At 59.3% G+C, this 6,988-nt stretch overlaps 1 protein-coding gene across 1 annotated transcript in view; it reads left to right on the top strand.

Annotated features, from left to right (window-relative positions):
- Positions 1-6,988, top strand: part of PBX1 (pre-B-cell leukemia homeobox 1) — a 203,373-nt gene that overhangs the window by 54,749 nt on the left and 141,636 nt on the right. The gene's annotated exons all lie outside the window — the stretch shown is intronic.

The raw sequence follows: 6,988 nt of genomic DNA, 5'->3' as shown, positions 1-6,988 counted from the left end.
GTATTTCATGAGGAGCCTCCTGGGCATTAATTCTGCCGTTAATGTTATTAGAAGCTCAACCAAACACAGGGAAGTGGCGACACTCGAGGTTGGTCTGACCTTGATGAGGCAGAGATTTCACTACGGCGACGGCCCCCATCCATCTGCACCCAGCAAGGCCGCTGCGGTATGCCGATGCCGCCAGAGACGGGGCCGGAGCGGGGATGGGGCCATGCCACTCATGCCCAGAGTTATGCCAGATGCAGAGCAGGGCTGCCAGGGCAGTGAGGTGCAGTCCTGCCTGCAGAGTGACGAGCCCATCAGAGTCCTGCCCCCAGGATGGGCTGCAGAAGCTGGTGTCGGGCGAAGGGCTCGGTCTCCGTGCTCCTGTGACTTGCCAGAGTCCGTCCACAGAGGAAGCAGGCGGCCACCCTGAGCGGCCAGGTGGCGAAGCGCTCTGTCTGCACGTCCCAGCCAGCGGCTCCCGCGTGCTGCCACCTTGGCTCACCTGTCACCATGCCCGCTTGCATCTCCATGTTTGTTTCCAGTGGTTAAATGAACCTTTTTATAAAGTTGTAATTTATTGGGAATGTATTGCATATATGACATCCATACATCCTGGGCACACGCCCAAGTTTTTTTTAATGCCTGAATCTAATTAAATTCTTTCAGACGCCCACAAAGAAGTGAAATTACAACATATACTTTACAGATGAGGCTTGAGAGGTTAAATTCATGTCCAGGATCATGTAGCCAGTAAGGGGCGTGGTTGGGGTTCACACACGTCCAACCAGGCCCACAGCCCTGGCGGGACATCCACGCTCTCCTGTGGATGTGTGTGGGAACGCTCCTGACGCTGGGGAGCTGGGCTCACTCCTGTAATCCTGCACTTCATATTCCCCGCAAAATCCCATCTTTCCTAAATAGAGTGCAAACTCTGAGGCCCGGCCGGCCCCCCGTCCCCTCGGGCCCCGGCCCCCTGACGCCCGAGCTGCTCCGTGGAGCTCCCTGGCCTGGGCTGCGGTAGTGGTGGAGGATGAAGCTGGCCAGCCGCGATGGCTTTCATACACTCCATGAAGGCCACTGAGGGCTGTATTTGTGTTTACCAGGTAATCCTACAGGAATCACAGGAAAATTTCAGTTTGTGGGTGGACTGCTTCTGGTTCCTGCTCACTCACTGGCTCCCTCCTCCCCACTGTCGGAGACCGCGCAGAGCATGGCTGCTCCTCACACAGCAGCTTTGGCCGGTCCATTCGAGGGGCCGTGTGCAAAACGGTGCTGACCCCAGACGTGAAGGGAGCCAGCCCACCCCGAGCTACCAGGTGGTTAGAAAACTTGGCAGGAGAAAATCCCAAATCTAAAATGATTATCAGCCCTCACTCCCACCCTCTTTTGTTATGGAGATGGGGGAAAGCAGAAGCTAAAAAGAAAAAAATAAAGATGTATTTTAAAAACCAATGTGAGATGCGAGGAACATAAACTTCTGAGATAGACTGAGCTAGAGTTCAGCCCACCGGCCTCCTGTCTGTTCTGGCCTCTGGGAGCCAGTTCTGAACTGGGGCCCTGACTCTTACTACAGAGCAGCTCCCGGGTTGCCAGGGTCCCAGTGTGTTGCCAGAAGGTGACCTCTGCCAGGGGCGCGGTGGCTGCCGGCTGGCAGGTCTGGGGCTGCTGCTCCTCACCCTCTCGTCTTGGGTTCAGATGCCGTAAATCTTTCCGGATAAAGCTGTTTTCAGATCTGACTTTGGACCAGGGACCGCTTTTTCTCCCAACACAACAGCTGTTAAACATGGTGTGCTGGGCACGGGTATGTCCCTTTGTTTAGTTTTGGTTTTTAATAAGAGCAGAGACCTAAAGGGTGGGAGGCGCCGTGGGATTTTTCCGCCCGTGGCCAGCCTCTGTGTTTGGAAATACGGCCTCCAGCCTCCATAGGCCGCGGGCTCCACAGGCCACTTGCCCTTGAGGATGGAGCCCGTTGTTCCCGAATAACCAGCACGGGGCCCCTCCTTTTGGTGACAAAGAATGTGGGGTTCAGGGTGCCAGCCAGGCCCCTGGCCCTGTCCGTCCTGGTACAGGGAGAGGCTCCGCCCCTTGCCTTCTCCTCCTGTCAGGGCCTCTGTCCCAGTGCACGGGGAAAGGTTCACAAAAGAAATGAATTATGCATATGGCATTCATTTCCTTGGTGAATAGGGAACCTGAACACACTCCCTGGCTGTTTGGTTTTAGGGCGTAGGGACGGGTGGGAGGACTGGGAGTAAGGGGAGGGGTGATCAAAAGGAATCGGGAGCAGGAGGTGGGAGCCGAACCAGAACCATGGCCGGACTTGGGCTGCAAGTACTAAGGGCAGAGTTCATGACCATTATTCCTTTTTCTTTTCTTTAAAATATATTTTTATTGCTTTCAGAGAGGAAGGGACCAGGAGAGAGAGATAGAAGCATCAGCTTTGAAGGAGAATCATCGATAGGCCGCCTCCTGCACACCTCCCACCGGGGGTCGAGCCTGCAACCTGGGCATGTGTCCTGACCAGAAATCGGACCATGATGTCCTTGTTTACAGGTTGATGCTCAACCACTGAGCCACACTGGCCGGGCCACAACCATTATTCTTGCCAACACACCCACACAGATACACAAACTCACTCCCAGTGGGTGTGCAAGCTTGTCAGCAGAGGGTGGTGGTGGTGGTGAGGGGTGGGGGGGTAAGAGAATCCTAGGGAGAAAGGGTGCCCCATGGTGACATAGTGACAGGAGCCTGCAGGTTAGCAGCAGGCACCTGGCCTGACGAAGCAGGAGCTGCAGGGGGAGCGCACAGTGGGAGGTTTGGCCCAGCTTTGGGACAGGACATGCTCACCCTGTGGCCTGGGCATGTCCCGGAGTCTCTCGCAGCCTCAGTTGCATCTTCTGTGAGTGGGGAGCATGGCGTCCGCCTTGTGGGGTAACACAGAGTGTACCACACTGAGCTGAGAAGTGTCCCCAGGAGTTCCCGCATCAGTTCTGGGGTCTCGCCTTCCCCCTCTACAGCCATCTCCACATCCAGACCCGGTCCAGGGAGCCAGGCGCCCTGCACAGGATGGAGGGCCGGGGTGGGGGCTCCTCGGCTCTCTATTAACGTCATTGACCTCATCGCCTGATGCTTTCCGCAGCGTCGGCCTCGGGCGCTGCTGTCGTGCTGCCTGACTGGTGGGCGAGCATGGGCAGCTGGCACCAAGGCACACGGACCTGAAGGTGGCCCAGGTCTCTGCAGGCCACCCCCGAAGGGGTGCCTCTGTCCTGGCGCCGAGCACAGGAGTGGGCTGGGCAGGACCCATGGCCTCGCTGAGTCCTGCTAGTCTTCATCACTCCCTGCCTGAGCTGGAAGGAGGCCTGGGCACCTGGATCTTCAGGGGGAGACACCGGTAGTGTCACCCGTGCAGAGGTTGGGGGTGTTGCCTGCTGGGCGGGGCGGGGGCCTCCAGTCCAGGCTCAGGATCCACTGGGCGAAGCGGGCCCATACTGTCTCTCTCCCTGGTGCGCTCGTTTAGGACAAGTGCCTGCTCTTTCTTGTTTGGGGGGATTGTGTCCTCGGCGCTGGCGCTGTGTGTCCGAGGGCTGGCGTTTCCCATCCACGGCCCCCCCGGGAGGGGGAGGAGTGCCCACGCCGCCCTCCTGGCTGGGGGGAGGGGGTGAGTCCAGTCTAGCTTCAGCCACTGCCCTTCTGCTTCATGGCGCTAGCAGTTTGACTCTGGGTAGGGGTCTGCTTCAAAGAAGTGTTTGAAAGCCAGTCTTGGGGAGAGCAGACCGACACTTTGTGTGAATTATTTATTCGTTTATGAAGATTTTCATGGTATCCTCCTTTCCTGCTCCAGGCATTCAAGCTGATGGCATTGGCAACGAACACAGAAAGCCAGGCTGGCTGAGAGGAGATGCGGGGTGCGGGATGGGGGGTCGGGGTCACAGGAGATGGGGGGAGGAAGGGTGAGAGGAGATCCTGGGAGGAGATGCTGGGGTGGGGGTCAGGGTCAGGGTCAGGAGGAGATGGGGGAGGAGGGTTGGGAGGAGATTAGGGAGGAGATGCAGGGAGGAGATGGGGGAGGAGATGCAGGGAGGAGATGGGGGGAGGAGATGCTGGGAGGAGATTAGGGAGGAGATGGGGGGAGGAGATGCTGGGAGGAGAGGGGGGAGGAGATGCTGGGAGGAGATTAGGGAGGAGATGGGGGGAGGAGATGCTGGGAGGAGAGGGGGGAGGAGATGCTGGGAGGAGATTAGGGAGGAGATGGGGGGAGGAGATGCTGGGAGGAGAGGGGGGAGGAGATGCTGGGAGGAGATTAGGGAGGAGATGGGGGGAGGAGATGCTGGGAGGAGAGGGGGGAGGAGATGCTGGGAGGAGATTAGGGAGGAGATGGGGGGAGGAGATGCTGGGAGGAGAGGGGGGAGGAGATGCTGGGAGGAGATTAGGGAGGAGATGGGGGGAGGAGATGCTGGGAGGAGAGGGGGGAGGAGATGCTGGGAGGAGATTAGGGAGGAGATGGGGGGAGGAGATGCTGGGAGGAGAGGGGGGAGGAGATGCTGGGAGGAGATTAGGGAGGAGATGGGGGGAGGAGATGCTGGGAGGAGAGGGGGGAGGAGATGCTGGGAGGAGATTAGGGAGGAGATGGGGGGAGGAGATGCTGGGAGGAGAGGGGGGAGGAGATGCTGGGAGGAGATTAGGGAGGAGATGGGGGGAGGAGATGCTGGGAGGAGAGGGGGGAGGAGATGCTGGGAGGAGATTAGGGAGGAGATGGGGGGAGGAGATGCTGGGAGGAGAGGGGGGAGGAGATGCTGGGAGGAGATTAGGGAGGAGATGGGGGGAGGAGATGCTGGGAGGAGAGGGGGGAGGAGATGCTGGGAGGAGATTAGGGAGGAGATGGGGGGAGGAGATGCTGGGAGGAGAGGGGGGAGGAGATGCTGGGAGGAGATTAGGGAGGAGATGGGGGGAGGAGATGCTGGGAGGAGAGGGGGGAGGAGATGCTGGGAGGAGATTAGGGAGGAGATGGGGGGAGGAGATGCTGGGAGGAGAGGGGGGAGGAGATGCTGGGAGGAGATTAGGGAGGAGATGGGGGGAGGAGATGCTGGGAGGAGAGGGGGGAGGAGATGCTGGGAGGAGATTAGGGAGGAGATGGGGGGAGGAGATGCTGGGAGGAGAGGGGGGAGGAGATGCTGGGAGGAGATTAGGGAGGAGATGGGGGGAGGAGATGCTGGGAGGAGAGGGGGGAGGAGATGCTGGGAGGAGATTAGGGAGGAGATGGGGGGAGGAGATGCTGGGAGGAGAGGGGGGAGGAGATGCTGGGAGGAGATTAGGGAGGAGATGGGGGGAGGAGATGCTGGGAGGAGAGGGGGGAGGAGATGCTGGGAGGAGATTAGGGAGGAGATGGGGGGAGGAGATGCTGGGAGGAGATGGGGGGCAGGGGAGGAGAAGGAAAGAGAAGGAGAAGAGGAAAGGGAGTGGGGTTGGCAGTTCAGTCCCAGAACCAAGGGAAGCAGGCGAAGAAGACCTGCCTGCCTTCAGTCTGTGGGCTGGTCGGCCTCAGGGAGTGCTGGGGGGCGGGGGAGGAGGGGCATGAAGTCACTGGCTCCCTGGTCGCCCTCACCTGGCGCCATCGGCGTGGATGTGCGAGCGGCCGGAGGTGAGCAGGCCTCTCTGCCAGTCTGTGTGATGAAAGCATTCCTATGTTCCGCTTTGCGCAAACCTTTCAGGAACCAGTGTGTTTGGTCCAGATGGGCTTCAACCTGGCTGCTCACGGGAGCAGTGAGCTCGACACTCGGCTGTAAAATGCTGCCGGGACCCGGGGAGGAGATTTGGGGGTGAGGGGCAGGTGTCCAGTAACGGGAGCTTTATTCTTGGGGTGATATTCCATAGCCTGCTGTGATGCTGTCAGAACTTAGCTCATTCTTGCATAAGTACTTCCTCTGGCTCATGGGTGAGTGAGTTTTCACACCGTCAAGGCCCGGGAATGTCAGCGCGCCCGGCACCTCCTCGGGGACCTTCTCAGCTGCCTGCTCCTCTCAGAGGGTGTCACCCCTGTTCCACTCCCCGTGTTTACGTTTTACGCAGCAGAGGGGTCCTGGTGCCACTTTAGAGGGGGGGAAACTGAGGCCAGCAAAGCTACACAATCTGCTCGGGGCCCCCGAACTTGTCTACAGTGGAGATTGAACCCGCTTATCTCCTCTAAAGCCACCCCGCGCCCACTGTTGTCACTGCGCCTCAGGCGGCGGGACTTAGTTTGTAGCGAGCCCTCTGGGCTGGGCAGGACTTCAGTGGAGTCGGCTTTGCAGGGTTTCCATGGATGTGTGCGATGGGGACATCCTGGGAGCCGGGCCTCCAGCCTCGCTCAGGCCAAACTTGAATCAGAATGGAGCCCAAAGGAATTGTGGGCAGTGGGAGCGTGAGGGCTGTGGAGACCTGCCTGTGGTGCCGTCGGTGAGCTCTCTCCTCTCCCGTTGGCAGGTGGCAGGCAGGGGGTGTTGCCTCTGTGGTCATCGTCATGGACACCGGGCTGCCCTCAGGTGGCCTGTGCCCAGGCGCCACGCGGGCCTGCACCCCTGGTCCCAGCCTGCCCCAGAGCCAGGCCTCATCACCCCTCACCGCCTTCTGCAGCACGTAGCCGAGCGTGCCCCCTTCCCACAGCAGCATGTTCTACAATCACATTTTCTGCTTAAAACAAAATCAGTCTCTTAAATGTTAAGCACTTCCAAAGCCCTTTTAGGAAGGGGCTGCTTTCCTTCAGGCTGTGAGCTCGGCAGAGGGCGTCTCCTTCCGGCATCTGTTCTGGGGAAGCTAAGGCCTGGCCAGTGCTGAGTGCAGGCAGAACAGCTCTAGGCCCTAAACCCCGGGCCCGTCTGTGACCCCCAGATCTGCTTTGCTCCAGGATGTGTGCCAACAGGCAGTTCTCTGATCTCCATGACTCATCCTGTGGCTCCCCCGGCACTGCCCACGAGGGTCGGGGAGGAGCACCATACTCTTCACGTCCCTGCAGCAGACCCTGCCGCAAACT

Source organism: Myotis davidii, unplaced genomic scaffold, assembly GCF_000327345.1.
Source record: "Myotis davidii unplaced genomic scaffold, ASM32734v1 scaffold668, whole genome shotgun sequence".
NCBI classification, from domain to species: Eukaryota; Metazoa; Chordata; class Mammalia; order Chiroptera; family Vespertilionidae; genus Myotis; species Myotis davidii.
This window is presented reverse-complemented; position numbering and strand designations above follow the sequence as displayed.